General features: G+C 41.5%; 1 protein-coding gene across 1 annotated transcript in view; it reads right to left on the bottom strand.

Annotated features, from left to right (window-relative positions):
• Positions 1–18,270, bottom strand: part of TMEM200A (transmembrane protein 200A) — a 61,245-nt gene extending 42,975 nt beyond the window's left edge. Inside the window, exon 1 of the mRNA XM_037392889.1 lies at positions 17,348–18,270. The gene's annotated coding sequence lies outside the window, so the exon portion shown is untranslated. The remainder of the gene's footprint in view (positions 1–17,347) is intronic.
• Between the last annotated feature and the right edge of the window lie 5,313 nt (positions 18,271–23,583).

Here is a 23,583-nt window from a genome sequence, read left to right as displayed (position 1 = left end):
ATCCAGACCATGTTGTCATCTAATTTGTTGTTGTTTCAGAAAAACTGGCATGACTAACCTTCCTTCTCCCAAGTCTTCCAATGGGAACAATACAATACCTCAGCAAGAACAAACCCCAAATTTCTTAATGCCCCTCTTCCAAAGATATGATCCATTGCCATCAGTGCCTTGGCCAGAATCTCCAACTACTACACATGAGGCTTACCAGGAGATCAAGCTAACCATGACTCTGCCAACAGAAGCTGCCCCTAAGAAGAACAAGCAGGAGGAAAGGCAGTCTCTTATGGTGACGTTTCTTCCTTCTGGTTGCTCTTCCAGCCACAGAGCCATCAAGGGTGCTAGCCAACTCAGAGGGCAATTTCCACAAGGAAGGAAATAGCCTCCTCACTGACTGGCCTGCATGTGCCATCCTCCCCTCCAGGGCAAGCTTCCCATCTAGCCCTACAGCAGACAGGGTGTCTCCTTGCCTCCCCAGTCAGACTTGTCCCCAAAATTTCACGAAAATACAGGACCTTGTCACCCAAAATCTCTGACACTTGGTACTGTGATGATAAAATATACTCTTAAAAGATTTCATCACAGATTTATTTCATTAAAAGCTAGCCTACGAGTTAGTCATGCAATGGTCCCAGTACTAGTAACCAACTGTTTCCCTGACCAGTATGGTTTTCTAAACAAGACAAGCAGTTAGCTATTGCCTCTTACTGGCAGATATCTCCTGACAGTCAGAAGTCAAGACAGAATACGGAATTAATACAAAGACCACACATGATGCTCCATATGTGTAAAAATCCATTGGAAAGGTAGCCCTGATGGACTTCTTGCAATATTAGGCAACACTGGGCATGAAAGAAATCATATTCCACTAATAAGGGGGTTTAAGACACAAAAGGAGTGCCCACCTTTGGGCTATTGTTCCTTCAGTTTCCAGGAGAAGTAAAGCTCAGGCTTTCCAGGTGAACTGCTGAGCCAATGCACAACCAGGAAATCAGGCAGGGAACTTCACAGGGCAAAAGTCAGAACCTTCACAGAAGTGTCATACAGACTGCGGACCTCATCTCCACAGTCAGTAAAGGTGTCTTACAGACTCCTTCACATCTGCAATGGCTCCAGCTATATGTATCTGCCCAACTACATGGCCTTGAAGTGTGCAGATTCATGCTTACATGCATACAAACCAAAAACATTTATTCTTACATCACAGAACTATAGAATAATTTAGGCTGGAAGAGACCTCCACAACTCCAAAGTTAGAACAGCAATTCACATTTATTTTCCTATAAACTGCAAAGGAAGACAAAAGAAAGACTGTTGTTTCAACTTAGAAACAGTTCAGAAAGTGCTGAAATGATCTAGTCATGTGATGTGTGCCATGTAAGACAATTCAATTCTTTGTTTAACCCGTCACAAACATTACCAAACTGCTTGTATGCAGTATTGTAGATTAAACCTTGCTCCTTACAACTTGTAGTATGACAACTGCTCCTGAGCTCACAGGCTTTGTGTAAATTATCCAGTCCTACATGGAAGCATCTGGACCAGCTTATCTGGAGCACACGTGTAATAGCCATGCCTGGTGCTCATACCAGCTCATGCACACCAAGTTACTGATTTTTGTTAGGCAGGCTTACCAATACCAACCCTACTTTTGCCACACACAAATAATGCACTAAAGGCATGGTGTGTCCACAGAATTTTACTCCTACTTAGACATGTTTGTTCCATTCACTACACTGAACACGTGCAAGTGCAATCTAAATTTCATCCAAGGAGCTGCATGCTGGAGAACCACATCCAATCTCTCATATTTATCAATACAGCTGGAGAGAGTTGCCTAAAATAAACATCTAGGCCATTATGTTTGTCTAAATAATGAGCTTACATTATACATTTCAAAGTAATAGCTTTGACGGAATTTAAATCCCTCTAGAGAAGGGCACTATTTAGCTACAAACATATGACTGTTCCACCAAAAAATATACATGCATGGATATTTTAGGCTAGAAAAGATTGCTGCCATCTGCATGCTGCATACATAACCAAAGAAATTTACCTCTGATTTCTGCATCAAGCCTGAAACTCCTCCTTGAGTTAGGTATTTCAGAAAGATAGCCTTGATTTTAAGAAAGACAACTCAGCTCTTAGAGGCCACTTCCAAGAATTAATTCTTCTCGCTGTTAGGAATGTTTCCAATTTCAATTCCTTTTATTTTCAGTTTCAGCATTTTAATGCCCAATAACCTTTTGATGCATTAAGATGCCTTCTACTATTAATGATTCTGCTCAGGCACCAACATTCACAGAGCTCTTTTCACTCAGGGTATATAATTCTGATTTGATTTTGCATAGCACCTTTCATTTAAATATTTCAAAAATTCCTCATGAGTATTTATGAGTGTTAGGGATATTTCTATATGAGGCTTATTTTGCACATAGGCAAACTGAAGGAAAAGATACTGAAGATCATATTCTCCAAAGGGATGAAAATAACATGGGAACAAGGTGCCTATGCATGTCTGGAAAGGCAAGGTCAGGCAAGATCTCCAAAGTCACAGACTACCTCTGGCAAAGCCAAGAACAAAACCTTCATTGTCAGATTCTTATGCCTGTGCTTCTATAGCAAAACCATTATGATTTGAATACATTATTTTTAGATACTGTTGTGTAAAATTTAGGTGTATTACTCTGCATTTTAAACAGCTCAGAAACACACTACAAATTTCATACTGATGCTTCAACTACATTAACAATACGAACTGCTCAGCACAGGAATGCAAAAGTTTTTACACTGCTTAAGCAACTGGCTGTTCTCACCATTTCATACAACCAGACACTTTCAAGTGTAAAGAATCACAAACACCAATATTTGCAGCAAGCCAAAATTTGCCTTGGCAGCTGCTAAAACTCTGACCTCTGGCAGATAAAATGAAGACCTCAGCCCAGCAGTACAGTCCCCAGTGACTGTGTCAATGGAAGCGTGCGCATTCAGTCACTTCTTTTTTCACACCTGAACCCAGAAGGAAGGTTTTTTTTTCTGGATCAATGAACACTAAATGAATAGATGAAAGAACTTAATAGGTTTTCTCCAAAATGCAGCTAACAGCTATCGAAGCGTATTCTGAGAAGAGCCTCCTCAAGCACAGACTTCTTACTCTCACAGCTTCATGTAATACAAAGCTGCAAGTCAGCAGAGAAACTCACAGAAAGATGCAGAAGATTACAGTGTTTCCCATCCCAGCAAATGGGATTGCAGAACCAGAAGGGCATTAAGTAAATTCGCAGTGCATTTATATAACCTTCCCCACAACTCCAATCTTATTGCTCAAGTACACTGGGACATAAAGGTTACTGAGATTTTACCATTTTTGAAGTGAGAGATATGGGCTTTCACGAATGGCCAGCTTTTTGCAAAATGAACATCTGGCCTCCTGAGTTTTACTGGCCTCAAAGTCTTTCATATCTAAAAGCTCTCTAAAAGTGTTTCTCCTGGACTGGAAGAGACATCTTCCCCATTATGTTTCCATAAAGAGTTGCAATATTACTACTAAGAAAACTTAACATCTACTCCATATCTGGGTTAAACTTAATTAACCTACCATATGCTTTCATAATACTCTAATCAAAGAAATTACGTGGAAAAAATTCTCCTACTTCCAAAGTTCATTCAACTCAGGCATGCTAGATATATAATTTAGAAATCTAGAGAGACATTTTAAAATCCAAATGATAAAAATGTATGTTTAGGGATGTTAAAACAACAATAAAAAACCTACCTTAACATGACTTAGATAAACTATAAAGTGTTCTTTGCAGAAAGCAGATTCTGGAAGGCTTTGGGGGTTTCCAGGATGGCAGCTTATTAGCTGAAACTGATTGTCATGGCTTTGAACTAAAACCTTTCCAGCTCCTGAGAGTTGTTTGTGTACTGAAGGCGTAATTCACAGAAAACATCTCTGACATTTTTGGGCCACATAAGAACCAGCACTAGGTCCATGACTACCTAACATATTGAATGAAATCCTAACCTTGCTGAAATACACAGGAATTCTGCCTTTGATTTCACACACTCAGGATCCCACCACACTACCAGAGCAAGAGTAAGCAAACAAGAATAATTGAATCTTTTTACAGTGTTCTTGAGATCACAGGAAGGAAATACTATTTTTTACTTGTGTCATCAAATCCTCAATCTGTAATATCTAACCCTCCACCTGTTTTGTGACATATATTAAAACTTCCATTAAAATCAAGGATTTATTTTGATGTAAAATGTGAGTAACGACAGCAGAGAATCCAAATTCTTATGTCTTTGCTGACCTGTGTAATTTATCCAACTCCAAAAATTAACTTTGCAGGAGTAATTCAGTGATCCAATATGTAGTTTCTGACTGTGTGCACCCTAGACATAAGCCAATCTAAATACCATTTGCTTCCCAAAGCATTTGCCACTCTGATGTAGGAAAAAAGCAACAAGGGAGAACCAAAGCAAAGGAAAAGATGGATCTCCTATGACATAAATAGAGGAGAGAGCATTGGAGGAACACAAAAAACCTCAAGTATTTAAAGGCCCGTTTCAGAGATGAACCGAGTTAAGTCAGCTGTTATCAAACCTCTCACATAACATCATGTCCACAAGATTCTTACTTGTTGTACCACACTCTGGTACCTTGTCTCTATCTACACAATACAGAGGTGGCTTGGGTTCACACCATAAAGTAGGACTACAGCATTAAGGTGCTTCTACTGCTATCCTTTGAAGCACACAACAAAACTAGGGCCTACAAGCCTCCATGAGGCAAATCCACTACTTAATTATTTTTTTCCACAAAAAGAGGGAAAACAGTTTCATAAACTTCCTGCTCTCCTCCCTATTATTTTTATATATATATATACACACACCCCTATATGGAAAAGACAGGTTTGCTTGAGAAAACTAGAAATTACTGGCAGATCTGCCAGAAGATCGATAGTGGATTCAGATAAACATTCAAATAACGCAATACTAGCTTGGCTACATAGCCATGCTTTTTTCGTGCTCCCTCTTCATGAACTATCCAGACAGAATGGAGAGTTGCTGCGCTATAAATACACAGTCTGTCTCAGTAAAAACAAACAAAACCCATACTGAGAATGAACAATAAAAAAGTTTGACAGTAAAGTGTCCTTGAAAACAAAAACATGCCAAATATAAAATTATGAACACAATCCATTTATCAGCTTCAATTCTATCATTCTCCCAAAGCTATGACTCGAAGTCATATAATCTTTTCATTTTTGATGAAATCCAGGATGGTTTCTCTGGCTGTTCCTTCAGATCTCTGCTGTGGCTCATATTTTCTGTTTTTACAGTTTGATCATTATGACTGATAGTTCTGTAAAATCTGTGTAAAGCAAGTTATAGTCAGCAACAGTCATCCTCTAGCTACTGCACACAATGATCTTGTTTAATCACAGATGCATGGGTTTACACATGATGTATGTGAAAGTGATTTTAAATGCTCTGTAAACAATATTGTTTTGACCGTACCTCAATTTTTTTAGGGTGTTTTGGGTTGGTTTTTTTTTTCAGGAAAACCTCACTGCATCTGCAACAGTAAGAAACGTATAAAGTAGGATCTGTAGACAATTTCTGGCTCATTCATCTCCTTGATATTTCCATCCGAGAAGATAATTTCCTATCAAGATGGGATTTTAGGCACAGAAATTGTAGAAACCTGCCCAGCACCTTAACTTCAAGGTCCACGTGATTACATGGTCAAAACCTCAGCTTCTGACAGCAAACTGCCTCAAGATCTAGGGGAAAAAAAAATCTTGAAAACCTGAACTTTGTGCTCATCTCAACAACCTCTGCAAATACCCCTTCCTCCTCTGTCTGCTTTCCATATTGTGAGCTAGCATATATGGCCTGGAGCTTGGCTGGAACACACTACCCACAGCACATCACAGAGTACATCACAGTCTAAAAGGCTGAAGTATGGTCAAAAGGCAGACAAGAAGCAGTACACACATATGACCATACTAAGGGCAGTCTTTCAGTGCAATGCAGTTGTTGCTAGAGAAGCTTTTGAGTGTTTGGAAAGAATTAAAAGCCACAAACTTCTGGAGAATAGCAGAGACAAAAGCAGATTTCACCACTTTTCTAGGGTCCTTTTACTGCTCTGTGTCAAAGTCTCTTTTACAGCAGTGGTGCCACTGCTGAAGACCTGAGTGTCACCACTACCCTACCATGTCTTTCTCTTCTAAATTGCTAAACATGGCAAACGCCTGGCCTCATCATTCCTTGTGGACTCAGTGAAAAACAAGAAGGAAAAGAGTGCTATGATATTAACGTCGTGTCACTTCCTAGTCATGCTACATGCTAAGACCCACTTCTCATACTTCCAGTTATTCAGGTAAGAGTCTTCCTACTACTTGTCTAAGACATTATTTACAAAAATACAGTCTTGTCCCTATAGAATAATTGATGTCTATGGCTGCTGCTATACTACTGACCTATCTTCCCCTCTTATCTATATTCTGCCTTCATAATATCATTATATTCATGGTCCTGCAGTTGTCAAGGAGTGAACTGTGTTTGCCTACATTTTTTTACAGAAGTGTAATAATAATTGAATGTGCCTGAACAAATGGCTCTGCTTATCTAATAAAATAATAAAAATGTAATAAATTGTGTTAAGAGTTTCTGTGCATTTTCTGTATAGCACAAAGCTACTGAATGTGTGCAACTAATTCAAATGCAGGCAGTTAGACACAACACAACAAGATTATTAATATAAAGCAATAGAATAATCCACACAATAAACATTACCCAGACTTCCAAGCACCACATCTAACCTAAGAAGCCCCAAACCCGAGTACTAGACAAGTTTCGGCCACATGCTCTTGGAAATATGGGTATTCCCAGACACAGTCTCACTGTCAAAGTGCAACATCCTCAACAAACTCCAAAGCAAATGACTCATCAGAAAAATCTTCCAATCCAAATTTCCATAACATCGTCACCCTCTCCATCAGCCATCTCTGTTCCAGACTATTTTAACCAGCCTCTCTCTGTCTCTCTCCCTCTGAATTCATAGCTTGCTGTAGTGGACCTCCCTTCTTTGCTTTTTCCTCCCCATTTGCTCCAGTAGATGCTTCTTCAACTGTAAAGTGAGAATAGCTAGATTAGGAAAGAAAGCTCGGAACTGAATTCTGAAGTTTATCTCTTTAGCCATAAGGTTTAACAAAAGCATATTGGAACCTGAGGGTGATGCTGATACTGGCTTCTCAAGGAGTTTTAAGCAATGTGTTAGGTCTGTTTCCAAAGCACTCAATATTCTGGGCTGAAAATTACCTCCTAAACTCAAGCCCGAAAACCACCCATGACAAGCTTTACTCAAAATGAAACTGTGTTAAGTAACAATCAGAATATTCTGTACAAGAGTTAAAGAGTCTTCCCTGAGACTACCGCTAAACTCTGGAAGGAAGGACTACAGAAACTAAGTATCACACAGACCATTATTTATTCCAGGATCTTTGTTTGAACTTTGCCTTCCCTAAAACAGGGTAAATACCTAGTAACATGTACACTGACAAAAATTACAAAAGCAAAGATTATTCTCAAAACTCTTTGAAGAAAGTAGGAAAAACACTGAACTTCACACATCGTGAAGTCATGTCACAAAGCACAATAATAATGCACTTGTATTCTATGAAGGCACCGCAACAATACATTGATAAAAGTACGTAGCAAACATTAAGAGAAAGCTATACAACATCATCTGAGCCCAGCCCCTCGTTCTAACTCTGACTCTGTGATAATCTTACCGTTTTTACAGGAATTATATAACATATACAATGCCATCTAGTCATACTCTCCAAATTCCAATGTACTGGGTTGGCATGGCAAGGTTTTGGTAGCAGGGGACTACAGGAGTGGCTTCTGTGAAAAGATGGTAGAAGCTTCCCCCATGTCCAATGCAGCCAATGCCAGCCAGCTCCAAGACCGACCGGCCACTGGCCAAGGCCATCAACGAGGGTAACAGCACCTCTGTGATAGCATATTAAGAAGAAAAAAAAAAAATAAATCTGCACCAGCAGGAGAGAAGAGCACGTGAGAGCAACAACTCTACAGCCACCAAAGTCAGTGAAGAAGGAACAGGAGGTGTTCCAGGCACCGGAGCAGAGATGCCACTCCAGCCTCTAGTGAAAACCATGGTGAGGCAGGCTGTCCCTTTGCAGCCCATGGAGGTCCACGGTGGAGCAGATAGCCACCTGCAGCCCATGGACAACCGCATGCCAGAGCAGGTGGACAACCGAAAGAGGCTGTGACCCTGCGGGAAGCCTGTGCTGAAGCAGGTTTGCTGTCAGGACCTGCAGACCCACAGAGAGAAAAGCCCACACTGGAACAGGTTTGCTGGCAGAAATTGTGACCTTGCTGGTGACCCACACTGGAGCAGTCTGGTCCTGACAGATCACAGCCCATGGAAGGGACTGGCACAATGTGTGAAGAACTGCAGCCTGTAGGAAGGACTCATGTTGGAGAAGTTTGTGGAAAGCTGCTTCCCATGGGAGGGACCCCACACTGGAGCAGAGAGAAAGCGTGAGGAGTCCTCCCTGTGAGGAGGAAGGAGCGGCAGAGATAACATGTGATGAACTGACCAGAACCCCCATTCCCCATCCCCCTGTGCTGCTTGGGGGGAGAAGGGAAAGAAATCAGGAATTATGTTAAGCCCAGGAAGAAGGGAGGGGTGGGGGGTAATATATATAATTTATATATAAAATAATACCATTTGAATGGTAATAAATTAAACTAATTTTCCCCAAGTCAAGTTTGTTTTGCCTGTGACTGTAATTGCTGAGTGATCAGCGCTGCCCTTATCTCGACCCATGAGCCTTTCATTGTATTTTCTCTCCCCTGTGTAGTTGAGGAGGGGAGTGATAATGCTGCTTTGGTGGGCACCTGGCATTCAGCCAGGGCCAAATCACCACACCCACAGAAAACTAAAAAAACAAAACAGAACTGCTTAATTTAAACATTTGCAGCATTAAGAACTAAAATAAAAAGAACCATAGTCTCAGCTACAACCTATTTTCCATTACCATTTCAACTCTACAGTCAACAGAACAATAGAAAATTTATAAACCAAAGTTCTGCAAAACACGACATTGCTTGTCCTTAACCAGTAAATACTTCTGTGTGTAATTTCATCGGTATGCATATTGTTTGCAGGCTTGGGTTGGAAAACAGTGCCTTGTGTCTTTATAATATAATATAGCCTATTGAACTATGTTCCAGCAACGTATGTAGGACCTTGCAGATATTCCACCACAGGCACCAGTTAATGAGGCCATGTCCCAGGAGAATAAAACTGAATTACAAGAAGAACAGCAATAAATTCAGAACAGGCATCTGCAAAGTAATTTGAAAAGAAATTTCTTCCTGGCAAAAAGCAAAGCAAATACTTCATAGGGGTCATAAGAAGGGTTTGGGGAAAGCACTTTGGCACTGGATTAATGCAAAGTGATTCTATTGCTATAAAGTCTATAAACCGCATTAATAGCCAAGCTATTCCCAAGAAGAGTGTGTTAGGCCTCTGGAGGTTTATTATTAATATTTGCTAGCCTTTTCTGTACCAGGCTATTATTAACAGGCCAATAATTGTAACAGTAAGGAACTGCCAGCTAGAGATTTATTTTGTGAGCAAGTTTGTACTTGTTTGGTAAACCTCTTATAATTCATTTGGGAGTATGGTGTCCCAGTATGTTCCACCAATTCCACATATTTTTTGTATCCAAACATAACGTTCCAAATTCCAGTTTCCATAATACCAGAGTTACTACTGTGATAGCAAGCGGACATCAGATTTCTTTTAATGTAATTAGAGCAGACTGTGACCTCCAAAGATAACTTAATATCTTATTTCTGCTTCAAATCCATGAATATTAGGATTGTTGCAATAAGATTGTTTAGGTTAAGATGGAAAAACACTTTAACAAGTCATGGATGTAGTGCCCAGTACCAGCTGTTATGCCTGGGCATGGCCCAGGCAGTGGTACTCCACCACATCTCTTTCATGCTACCAGAAGGATGCCGGGGCACTTGTGGCCAAGGTCAGCTTGTACCCTCTCAGGCACTTAGCTAGTTCAGTCCAGAAGCAAATTCCAACCAGGCAGTTTGGATGCAACCATTGCAAAGACAGTTTAACATCTGCATGTAGCCAGACCACTCTAGCCAGCCTCATGGCCAGAGAACAGTTCTTCGCCTCATTAGTTTCCTAACACAGCCATAGCAGAAACATACAAGAAAGAAAAATCTATGCAAGTATGACAGCTAAGTATTTACTTAATAAACACCATCTAATTATTCACCATTTTGAAGGAAGTCCCTGTTGTGCTTACTGTGCTCACTAGTCTTCTGTGAGACAGTAAGAGATTACATAGATCTGCATGGTGGTAACTTTTGGGTTCAGAGTATTAATATGTTTGCAAAGAGAAACAACAGTTCACCTAATTTGAAAGTACTTCGAAATGCAGTTTCTATCTTGGTAAGCAAACTATACTCCATAGTTCCCTTTCATATGTCTGTTTGAACTGATTTGGTTACAGTACATTTTCTGTAAGAAGTGTTTAACATCATTTTTACAGAGCATCATACTTTGATGACAACAAAGACATATCATTTTAAAGGCATCTTAAGGAGACAAGAATTAATATCTTCATTTTCCAGAGTCAGAAGATGGGAGTGCTTCAAAAAAGAAATACCACCGTATCTTTTGGTCTTACTATTATGTTCATTATTTGAGTTTATTTCTGTTTCATAACACTGAATGCAGCATCATTCATCTTTAAAAAATGCAACTTTATCTTATCCTTTTTCTTTCTTCAATATTTTTCTTCTTTCATTTGCTCTTTTTTCACTTTCCTTTCTCCCCTGCTTTCCTCCTTGCTCTTTTTTATCTGTTATCTGTCATTTAACTTCTCCTTCCTACAGAAATATAGCCATGCCTCAGGTGAAACAAGCCAACTGTTAAATACACAGTAATTTAGAGCAAGAAGTACACACCTCCCAGGTCTCAGACAGACACTGTATCAGGTTTATTCAGTCGACCTCCAACAACCCTGTGGCATCCACATGTCCAGAAGAGCATAGTTCCATGGCGCATCTCTTTTTCCAAGTCCAGCAAGCTGCCTCATACATTATGCCCCAAGTCTGTCTAGCACAAGATCATGCAAAAGAGAAGCTATAGCACCTAAGTTACATACACCTCGTGTGCTGCAAGCAATGCTTCCTTAGAAAAGCTTGTTTGCTGCAGCAAAATGCTGCCCCAAGACACAATGCTGCTTTTATCCCTCTTCATTAAGTGATACATTAAATGTACATCTCATTACAATGTCAATAAATGCCAATTATCACATTTGAGCAAGAGAAACATATACTGTCTGTGCAGAGAGAGGATGTATCTAGAAATAGAGGTAATAGGATCAAGTCAACTGCTAGGCTGGAATATGCTTCCCTTGACAATCCTACCAACTTGTATGAAGGGCAAGCACTACCAATACAACGTAATTATTAAGAGTTTTCCAGTACACAGGGAAACAACTTAATAGCCTAACAACTCAGAGCTAGTAATTTATCTGTAGTTTCTCACATGCTGAATCCTAACAAATCATAAGTAGTTTTTCAGCAATAGCAAACAGAACTTGAGTAACTGGAGCTTTTTTTTGATCACAAAATACTTTTTTTGTATATTTCCTCTGTATTTTAGCATGCGATATGCCTTTGTTACTTTTGAGTTATAGAAAGCAGAGTGGAAACTCCAGTGCTTTGAGCTGCAATTTTACACATGCAACTAGACAGATGTACAAGTATTGGCACTTCTTTCATTCAATACATACTGAAATGTAAGTGATAACATCAATTAGATACAAACTTGTTCTTCAACAATAGGCAACTGATTACAGATAAGCAGAGCCATTTATTCAGACACATTCAAATGGAGTATGTGGGGAAAAAAATAATCATATTCTATTAGCGTTACCACTATTACACCAAACTCAACTAGTAGAGTGAACTTTTTTAACTGCCTCCTAATTAATCTGCTTTGAGAGTGGTTTAAATCAAGAAAATTTTAAATTACTTTTGAAATTCCCCCTATCATTGGAATAAAGTAGTCCAACTATCATTGGAAAGCTCTAAAAAGCTTATTTTGATATCATAACCACTCTCTGAGTTAATGCTACAGATCCCAGCATAGGTCAGAGGCATCAAAGCACAAACCTCTACTATTTAAGAATTAAGTGCCACTAACCAACTGCCAGATCTCATAGGCCATTGACACTCAACACTTCGTTGAAAATGTCCTTCCCATTTAACAGCTAGAGTGAATTACAGGAGTATGGTGTTTTAACAGGCTCAAGTTTTAGCACTTTGTATTGATGGGTTGTAAAACCATAGCACTGGGATGCCCAGTCCAACTGTCTTTGTGAAACAGCAAAGACAAAACAAATCCATATAAAAAGATATTTTCCCTCTCTAGTTTCTACAAAAAGTAACCTATGCTATACTTCATATCTCTTGTGATTATTAATATCTGTTTGATTACTGTATGTATCTAAGCATATTTCATTGAAGAGACAAAATCCCAGTTTCTCTGACTAAGAGTTTCATCATTTAGCTTTGTGGGGTAGCATTAAAAAAAATATGTAGAAAAATATGTCCTTTGTTTCTACTTATTTTAATTAGAGGAAAATGGTCACACTTCCAACAAAAGAAACGACTAAAATTCCAGTGGGATATATATAATAATGAGATGTTGATATAAATGAACACAAGAGTAGTGACAAATGTCTTACAGTCCACATAAGACTTTTCAGAGACTTTATACACAAAAAAGGTAGTTCATTGCTTCATTTTCCACAACTCTGTTTTCCTGGAAAACTCAGTTGCATCATCGCATCTCATTGACAATGTTTCTCAGATAGCTAGTTTTGGTTAGGTGACCCTGCACCTCCCTGTCACACACTATGTAGTGAAACATGGAGCAAAAAGAAAAATAACCCTCCCCAACATGAGACACAGAAGAACAGAGGAGAAGACTGAGGAAAATCATCCTTGTTTCTCAGGTCTTATGGTCACTGAACTATTTTCAAAAAACACCAAGTGCTCTTTGGAATATTTCTGTCACCAAAAAGACCAAAGAAGGAACTGAGTGGTAAGAAAACAGTGACACCAACATGTTCTGCTACTGCTGCAGATAGAAGGCTTCAAGTAGCTTTGTATTACAGGATATCCATCTCATCTGGCTGGCTGTGCAAAAAAAGAGAAGAAAAAGACAAGGCACCCAGGCAAAATCATGGGAGTTGAAAATCACTGATCCTGTATTAAGATTCAGGAAGCAGAACATAATTTCATTTATATTAAGAACCACTATAATCTGACTATTTCAGTACTAAGTTCAGCCATCAGGTCCACTTGAGCTGCTCCTACAAAGATTCATCTATATGAAAAGCAGTTACAGATATACACTAAGAACTGAATTGTGTTATGTGGAAATGGTTTCTTAATGAATTACCACAAGCCAAATGGGTTCCTCTAGGTTTGCTTTAATCACAGTTCAGAGTTGAGCCACCATCTCAGTGAGTGGCAACTTGAAGTTTTTAATTTTACATCTTATATAGGTTTCTTAAAACAATTACATAATCCCTAAAGTCTAATCATAAGAGTCCACCTAAAGTTTCACCTTTTTGATTCTTCTATTCTTCTTAGTCAGCCGGAAAGTACTTCGAATTCTCATCCATCAGCTGATTCTCATCATCCAATCAGATTGTCAACCACATAGATCATGCTATTCTCTTCTCGACTCAAAAATCATAGAAGTTATTTATATCTTACAGTAATCATTTGACAGGCCTATTAGATTATTACTTAGTGTTTAACGTATACATTTATTTTCATCTACTGACTAACTCTGTTGAAGGCTAAACCAGTCATGGAAAGTCATACAATGAACTTGGTTATATTGTTATTGCTGCATCTGTGTTTTCACTGCTGCTAGCAAATAGTCTACTAATCTTACTATTTTAACCTACACAATAGTGATATTAATCTACGATTAGTCTTTAACAGGTTAATGGTGGAATAGAGTAACATCTTCTTGCTGTACAGACAGACTGAAGTCCCAATATGGAAGTTTAGAACAGCGCTTATTCTTACAAACTCCACAAAAGACGGACACCCAGGAACCCATAAAACTAGTGGGTGGGATAACAGCTGTGTAAAACATCTGTTCAGTAGGTTAATTCACTGATATTGTCAGCATTTCACCTTTCCATGCAATTGACAGTCCACTGGCTAACAGCCTAATTACCCAGAGATGGTGGGGGTATCTATTATCCAGTAAAGAAGAAAAACAAACTTTTCCTTAACATATTTTTATTTTAAAACTAAAGTACTAACTAAAACTAAAGCACCAACTCAAGCACTATCTGCAATTGCATTTTATTTCTAGTGGGCTTGGAGAGTGTACACAGCTCTGTTTTAAAATGTGTATTAAACTTCTAAGGATTAGAAATATTCTTAAGCTGTTGATTAACATCTTCAAGTAACTCAAAGGCAGTCACCAGTTAGCACAGGAAGAAATACAAAGATTCTCCTAGTACACAGGCATCAAGAATGGACCTCCCTAAATTCTGATAGTAAGGTCATATTTGGGATTGTCTTCCCATATACATCATAACACATCAGAAATCATAACATGGTTTTGGAGAACAGATTCAAGTCCTCTTAAAGGCTTTTATGTAGAGCTGTAGTACAAATATTACCTAATAGAATATGCTACCTCCTCTTCAGCTGCCTTTCTAGAAGTGTTCAGGTTCTCCTTAGATCCCGTTTGCCAGCTTCACAGAGGTCTGAAACAACTTAGGGTGTCTAAACTGGACAAGATGCCTACATTTGTCAAGTAGTCAAGTAATTAATCTGTTTATAAAGCATAATAGCACCAAGTCAAATGGACACCATCATCACTATCAAGAATATCAAATTCCTTTTATCTCCACATTTTCTACCACTATCACAGACAGGACTGACAGCATTCTTCTGTTAAAAAAAAAAAAAACAAAAAACAAAAAAACCCACTATTCACAACAGCAACCTTTAAGTTTCATATTTTTTATATCATAACTTTGTCTGGCTTCAGTAATTTTAGTGGGAGTTTTCACCGATTTTCAGCATTTCAGATTTTTGGCTGCTAAAATATACTGAACAAGGCACAAGAAGTAGCAGTCTCCTCCTGCTGTTCCATACACATGCTTTACTCCTTAACCAATTTCCACTTTTCACTTTCCCCTTCTGCCCTCAGAGAGGTACAAATCAATCAAGAATATACAACCTGTGACAGTGTGGCTGAGGTAAGCACCTGCATATGGCAGAGGTACTTTGTGTCATATGCTCAGCATTCAAGGAAATGGAAGCAGACCACACTGTGGGAGGGCTTCGTCCAGGAAAGATCCAGTAATGCAGTTAAGCCGCTGAACAGTTTCATTGGACTTACTTGGACCTATCGCTGCGTGCAATGAACTCATAATGTACGTCATCATTAGGGATGGAAGTTGGAACTACTGACCTACTTGAGGGTCAGTGTAGGTTTCAGTGCTTTGTCAGAGAAGGGCTTACTTAGTCCATACTTCACAGGATTAAATTCAGGCAGTCCACCCTTCCTAATTTGAGTACAGAGTTTCCCTAAAAGTGAAGCTCTGTTTCTAACTCCAGTGAGGCTGCATTGGACCAACCCATTTCTGTACAGGAAATAAAATAATTGTAGCATTCTGAACTCCTGCATGAGTACTCCTTTTCCAACTTTCACTTGCATCATTGTTGCTATCCAACTGAGGAGCAACAAACAAAATATGTTTCTATGCCAACAAAATATAAATTATATATGATTTTATTTTCAAAATTACTATTAAGTACTACATATCTTCTTCCATGAGGGTGTCTTTCTGTGCTCAGGACAAAAATCTAATTGTAACTCATGTTTCAAATTACTAAAAATTGTCTTGTAATTATCTTCTAACAAGTATTTTGCTAGAAGTACATTTCCTGGCAACACGAGTACATTAAAATGTTCCAAACTTGGAAGACCCTTTGGCTTCATTATTAAGTAATCTAAGTTATATTCAATGGAAATATAATTTCCTATTTTAAAAGCGCTTTTCTTGCCTGCTTTCTACAAAGCAGCACAGAAACAATTGAAGGAAAAAAAAAACAAAAAACAGTTTCTTTCTAACTGGGCACTTGGTTTCCATCACATGGACTGGATGCACCATCTACTTCTAGAAAAATAACAGAATAGTTGCTAGTGTATTGATCTAGCACCAGGGTAAGTCAGGAAAGACAAAGCCTTTGCTGACAGAATTATATTGAACAATACACTCCTTACGTCCTAAAACCATTATGAAGTGCAAGTCCACTATACTGCTACAGGTTATTTTGTAGTTCATGTTACACAGAATGCTACACTAAAAGGAATACTTTTGTCTGAATACTTTTGTCTTTAAACAGTAAAACCCATTTTATTTCTCATAATCACTGCATAAATTAGACTAGCAGTGGTTAATGACAATTAGTTTTAAGTGTCAAACAGATACAGCTATTGCCATTCCAGATCTGCAGAACAGCTGCACACGTACTGAATTCAAGCACAATCACTAACAATGGTTATGTTAATAAGATACGAGGAGTATCTACCGTGCACCCAAGCTGTTGCAGTACTTTTGTTCCAAAGTCTACCTCACCAGTAAGCTTATGTCTACCTGAGGAGCGATTTATTTAGCAGCGAGTTATCTTTGCACACAAGGGAACAGGGCTACCCTCTCGCCGTCCCCATCTGCCTCTCATCCTTCCAGATAACCAGCTCACCACCATTTTTCCCTCAAACAAAGGTTAAGGAAAACCCAACTTGCGTGAAAATAAAGGCAAAGGGGGAACGTGCCGGGGCTGGTGCGGCGAGGGGGGCGAAGCCCGGGGGCAGCCGCTCGGCAGGGCAGGGCAGGGCTCCCCGCCGCGGGGCAGGCGATGGCAGCACGTCAAGTGCCTCGGACCCGCGAGCAGACAAAAGAGGGTGTGTAGCAGCTGCGCGGCCGGCACGCCAGCCCGCTCCGCTCGGGCGGCGCAAAGTCCGTTTCTGGCAGGGAAAAACCCACCTACCCGTCCCCGCTCCCACCCTGCCCCTCGCCGCCGAGGGCATGGGCGCGTCCCCCCGTCCCCGCCGGCAGGAACGGCCACGGCCCGGCTCCTCCGCTCCCGAGGGGGGATAACGGCTGCGGGCGGGCCGAAGTTCGGGGCCGAAGGGCAGACCCCCGCCACTTACCTGTGGGGAGGTGCGAGGCGGCCGCAGCGCTCAGGGCGCAGCGAGCTGCGGGGCCGCGCGGCGCCCGGAAGACATGGGGCTTCTCCGGTGAGGCGGCGGCTGGCTCAGGGAGCGACAGGGCGGCGGCTCCCCTCGCCCTTCCCCGGCACCGTCCTCGGCGAGACGCGGGCGGAGGGAGGCATGGCGAGCGGGCGGGCAGCGGGGCCGGGGCGGTCACTGCCGGCCGGGGGAGGACGCCCGCCGACTGGGGGCTGCGCGCCCCCCCGCCGCACGGCCAGCCGGAGGCGGCCTCCCGCTGCTCGCCCCGCGGCGACGGGCGGGTGCCATAGCAGCGGGCTCCGCGGACCGCCGAGAGCGGTGAGGGGGGAACGGCCGCCAGGCAGCCGCCGAGGGGGGCGTGGGCGGGCGGCGGCTCCGCGGCGCAAAACTTTGTCGGCTCCTCAGCGAGGTGCCCGGCGCCGCCCCGGGGGGAACCCCGGCCCTCCCGCTCCCCTCGGGGCTGCCGGGGCTCGGTAGTCCCGCGCGCGGCCCCGGCGGCAAAGTTTCACTCCGAAACCTCCCGGCCGCGGCCCCGTCTCCGTGGAAACGACCCCCCCATTTCCCGCCGCTCCCCACGGGACGCGGCCGAGAGCAGACGAAGGAAGGCGGCAGCCGGGACGACGGTCGCCCGCGGAGGCGGCAGCCAGAGGGCGGGCGCTAGGCAGGTCTAGCCGGAGGCAGCGGCCGGGACGCGGGGCCTCGCAGCGGGACGGGACGGCGGCCGGGAAAAGGAGCAGGCGCAGCCGCGGCACCGGGACGCGGCTCGCTCGCTCCCTCCCGCCTGGCTGCCTGGGAAGCGGCCCCTCGCCCCAGGGCAGAAGGGCGGCGAGCCGCCGGGAGCCGCACCCCCCACCCCGCCAGGACCGACCAGCCGGCCGGCACCCCTCCCCGTGCCGCTCTGCCCCAGCTCCGCCGCAGCGGCGGATTTGTAGGGCGCCCGGTTCCGCCCCGGCGGGCTGAGGGGCCGCGGCCGCCCGCGAGGGAGGAGTCATCGGCGGGGGCGGCGGGGGGAGCCGGGGGGGGGCAGCGCGGACGTGCCGGTGCCGTTGCAGCGGCCGGGGGACAGCGTTCCCCGCGGGCAGGGGGCGGCAGGGGCCCCGGGGCGCGGGGCTGTGTGCCTGTCCCCCTTCCCCCGTGTGAGAGCCGGACGGGAACCGTGGGAGCGCTCAGTGATTCACCTAAATGGGGGGGGGGGGGGGGCGACGACCTCAGATGCAATTACACTTTTATGATTCAGCTCTTCCTTTTTCCGCTTATTTTGGGGGCTGGTTTCGCGGCGCTCGCCCACCCCTCGTGCCCAGCCCGGGTCGGCGGCGCTGCGGTCCCTGCTGCTCGCACCTCCCCGGCAGGCGCGTAACCCCGCAGGTGGGTTGGGAGAGGGGAAGACTCCAGCCTGCGTAGGAGCTCTCCACAGCTGTAAATCGAAGGTATCTTTTGGGGGGGTGGAACAACCCTGCACTTATTTTCAGTTGGTGGCAGATTTTATTTCATTTTCATAAATTTATTGGACTTGAGTGTTGCCGTTGCCTTTTATGTGACTTAGTGTAATTCTATTTAATGCATCTGCCAAAATGAGAAGAATGCTGAACTTGTCATAAGCATATCTAGATTTATCTCAGGTCGTGCTCTCTTCAACACAGACTTAGGAGCTTCCATCCGCCCTGCAACAGGACTTCAAATCCTAAGCGCATACAGTTTGTTTGTGGTTGTCAGTTCTCAGTGTACACTTTATAGTGATTATACTCCTGTCTGATGGCTGCAGTGGCTTCCACATTAAATATGTCCTCCGTTACCACCTTATTCCAGCAGGGAGACATACATGCCAGCAACTCTGGACTATCAAACAGAAAAGTAACATTCCTTAGAAGTTTGAAACATTGCATTTCCAGCTGTTCAGCCTGTCTTGATTCAAGGAGTGAAAAATCACTTTCAGGTGTCAGATTTCTGTCTGTTCATTCAGATGTTACTGGATCTGTAATTTGCTTTGTGCATGACGTAACATGTATTTGATGTCTGGTCGTGAGAGGACAGGTCTGCAGGAAGGTGTGTATTTCAGAGATGTCAAATTCTGTAAGACACAGAAGGAATGAATACAAGGATTACATATGCCTACCAAATCCCTTTTAGATGCAACATCTCTACAAGTAAAAATTTGGAAATTTTTTTCTAGAATTTATGGAAAATGTCACTGTGGATGAGATACAGAAACTTCACCCTCCTGTGCTGATGAAGTGTGGGCCAAGGGTGTGATGTGAACTAGCACCAATTTCACCACTGCTCTTGTACTCTCTCTGGAAAGGCTGGAGTTTCTAAATTTGCAAGGAAAATTATTTGTTCAGTTCTTGCTAGTGTCCTCTGTTTTCCCTGCAACACTGGGCCAGGTACAGTATCACCGTATCTTTCTTGTCTATTCATATTTTCATGCTATAAGATGCTACTCAGATACTTTTCATCCTTTTGAAAGTGCTGGCATTTAAAATAAATCCTCAGGTGATTTATGCTGTCAAACAGCACCCCCAGAAAAAGACCCTAGGCAGGTGACAGTAAGAGCCAGTGTGGTTTTTGGAGACAGAGTTAATAGGCAGGAGGACTAATATCAGTAGCGCTACTAGGTGAGAAACATCTCCTAGGATAGATGTACCCTTGCATTTGCTGTGTGTGCAAAACCCACACTGCCACTGAACCACCCACAGGATTCTTGTTTTTATGTACAGCCCATACGTTATATGTAGGAAAATGTGACAATCAATTGTGGGCAACACATTTTGTGGGACATTGCTGTGGATCATAGTACAAGAACTGCCCATCCTAGCAGGAGACATCTGGGAGACATGTCTTGCAAGCAGATGACATTCAGCTTTGCTTCTTACCTGTGGCGACTGGATTCTTCTAAAATTCTGTCAGTGCATTCTTAAAGAGGGGTAGTGCTTGCTCCTTTTCCTACTTAAAACAGTTTTACGCTGATATTAAGACCACTGATTTAAGGAATTTACTCCTGATCTGCAGTAGGAAGGAAAGAAGAGAATAAGGCCTTGAGGCTCTTCAAATCGCTGTCATCTGCACATCTCTGGAGAGTCAGCCAATGACAAGACCAATATTCTAGGATTTAAAAGTCAGCACTGATATCGCTAATGCCCAGTAAAACAAACATTTTTATGCATTAATTATGAAGGTGGTTGCTCCTGAGATTATAGCAAGAATCTGTAATTAGCCTCATGAGTGAGATCCTTCCTATTAATTCTTTTGAAGGCATGGAATACTTTCATTTGAAACTTGGGATGTTATCAGTCTTACAGTTATTTCCCTTCGCACCTACACCTTTCAGTTCATAGTATGAAAAGTCATTCATTTGCTGTAATAAGCAAGGCAGTGGGTGGATTAAACTGTAAGCATATCTTCTGTAAATTTAATGCAGTTTAAAGAGAAGGCTGGCCATTTTCTTAGTTCTCACCTTTGGACAGGAACTTTTTCTAAGATCCAGACTCCTTTCTACTTTGACTTTGGCTAGAATTTGGCTAGCATTTGTGACACTTTAACTGTCCTGTCCAATAAGGAGAAAAGTGTGAAATACCCTGAATTTGGAACATGAATGAAATTGAAGGTTGCAAGGATCCCCACTAGAGGTGAAGAGCTTAGTCAAATCTGGACCATTACAGTGAAAATAAACCACACTATAAGTTTTTAGGTTTTGCTAAGACAATGTAAATAGTACAGTGAATGATACAATTATCTTACATAGCTCACCTTCCACATCATATTAAACTAAAAAATTAGCCTAAATCTGTTAGCCCTTTAATTCTGATTAAGACATAAAATAAATCTTCAATCCATCATTTGTTCATACTGATTTGTTCATACTCATTTTTTTTACAGTGTAATCAGTGAGTCTCCTTAATCAGTGAATAAGGGTATCAAGAGTTCCTTCATGACAATAAATGATGTGTTAGGCAATAAATAATAAACATGTAACTGCAAAATATGCCTAGATCTCTGGCTTAATGGCTGGTTTCTGCCCTTAGAAATACAAAATCTAAAATCTTTAATCTGCATATGGGAAAATGTTTAAGCAAAGACCTAAATAGTTTCTAAATATTAAATCACAAGCCTGTTATGTGTAATCATGAGGTACAATTCAGTCATAAAAGACCTAGTCATCCTGATGTTTTACAGCAGGAAATGGAGTTAACAGTGTAGATATTTCTATAATATACTTTTAGAGCACACAAAATGGCCTTGCATGCTCTACTGTATTTTCCCTTGAACTGAGACAGTGAAACTATTATTAGAGAGGAATGGTGCTACAAAGGCTGTTGTTTTAACTTGTGACTCTATCGCTGCCTCCCACTGTCTGTCTTTTCAAACAAAAGTCACCTTTCCTCACCATCAGAGGTCTGGAAGACGTGTCTTTACCTCCTTTTCTTATTCCACACTGTACTGATATAGAAAGTCAGTTTATGTATGCCAGCATCCGCTATCCAACTGCCAAGGTGGTTAACAAGCAATTAAATCTTTTTTCTGTGGTGCCTTGCACACTAATCCTACCAGGAACTCATCTAAGTACCAGTAAAGCTACTTCACTGGTCTCCTTGCACCACCAATGTGAAACTCCTTTCTATATTGCCTAGAAAAATCTTAAAAGTGGCTAGACTGCTGCAATGATGAAACCACTGACTCTCAGGCTGACCAGTTCAACTCCTGGCACTCACCTGTTACACAGCATCTTTACTCAGCTGGAAGCTTTTCATGTAAGCATCTTTTTGGGTTGCATGTGTATGCCACCAAGGGAAATCGGTGAGATCCAGTTCAGCAGAATTATGGTGCAAATATTTGGTAACAGCAATGTAAGCTAAGAAACACAGGGCCAAGAAAATGTCAGAGTCATATAAAAGGATCCTGGCATGTGTCACTACTTATCTTAACAATAGTTAAACAGCATGGAATACTGTGTGTTTTACCATTTATTGGCTTGAGCTTTACCTTGAACAGTTTCTGAAGCTAGTGAGAATACAGATAGAAATGTCTGGTTCCAAATAATTTGTGAGCTTTCAACAATACTTAAAATGCTGATTTAACTTTATCCTTTCAAACTTTCCTACAGTCTAACTTTTTAAAAAAGAATAGACACCCAGCTCTCCAAGTATGATGAAAATGTGTATGTATTAAAAATAAACCTTTGAAAATCATATTTTGGTATTTTCTGTAAATAGAAAGTCAACTTTTTCTCTCTGCTCAGCACTGAGAGTATATATGGCTTTTTTTATTACTGGAATATCTATTCTTTTGTTGACAACCAAAGTATGAAACAAGTCTTTGAGTTTAGTAGGTTTTAATCTGTCTTGAAGTGGTTTAAGAAATCAGGCTTTCTTAAATGTGTTCCACTGGCATAACAAAATTTTATTATGCCTTTATTTGTAATGTTTGAAGAAAGTATTATTTTATATTACTAATAACTTGGAATGTATAATATTGGTATCTAATAAAAACCACAGAAATCCTCAACTAGAAGTTATTTATTATGCATATGTAGGTGAAGAGAGTCTGAACAATACACTGAATAAAGTAAAGGAAGTTAAATATGTACGAATTGGAACTCCTGTTTAATGTGCAGGTTAGTGAAGAAAAAATTCTTCCAGAAAGGTATGGTTTTTTTCTTTTCAGTTTGCTATTTAAGTCAGTTCAGCTTAAGAGCCTTGGCCTATATCGGGAAGACTTTCTTGAATTGGCATCTTTAAATAGCAGCACTGTCTTGAAAGATGGAGAGTAATACGTAGGTTTTATGTCATTTGTAGCAGAAGCCCTCAATAAGTAGAGTGCTTGTGGAGTAATTTTTTGAAATGAACAAATATATAAAAATTGTAATCTTTTGTCAGATTACTGGGTTGTTTGCAGCAGACACTTTTTCTTCTCTGCATGTAAGGTTTCCTGATACTTCATCATGAATCAAAAATCACGACTCTTCTGTTTGGGCTGTTTCAAGACAGGTGGGTAGGATGCTGGGACCACAGGTAGCTTATTTCTTTGTTTGCATAAGGACTTGTCTCTGCATTTGAAATGCCAGCAGTAGTGCCAGCAAAAGAGAAGATGGCTTAAAGAACTGCAATCTTTTCATCATATATTTCTGGAAAGATAACAAAAAGCAACATACTGCGTGATTTAATGTGCTAGTTTTGTAACAAGCTTCCCATGCAAGTGCTGTT

This window comes from Falco rusticolus, chromosome 6, assembly GCF_015220075.1.
Source record: "Falco rusticolus isolate bFalRus1 chromosome 6, bFalRus1.pri, whole genome shotgun sequence".
In the NCBI taxonomy this organism is placed as follows: domain Eukaryota; kingdom Metazoa; phylum Chordata; class Aves; order Falconiformes; family Falconidae; genus Falco; species Falco rusticolus.
Note: the sequence above shows the minus strand (reverse complement) of the source record. Positions and strands in the feature narration are given on the sequence as shown.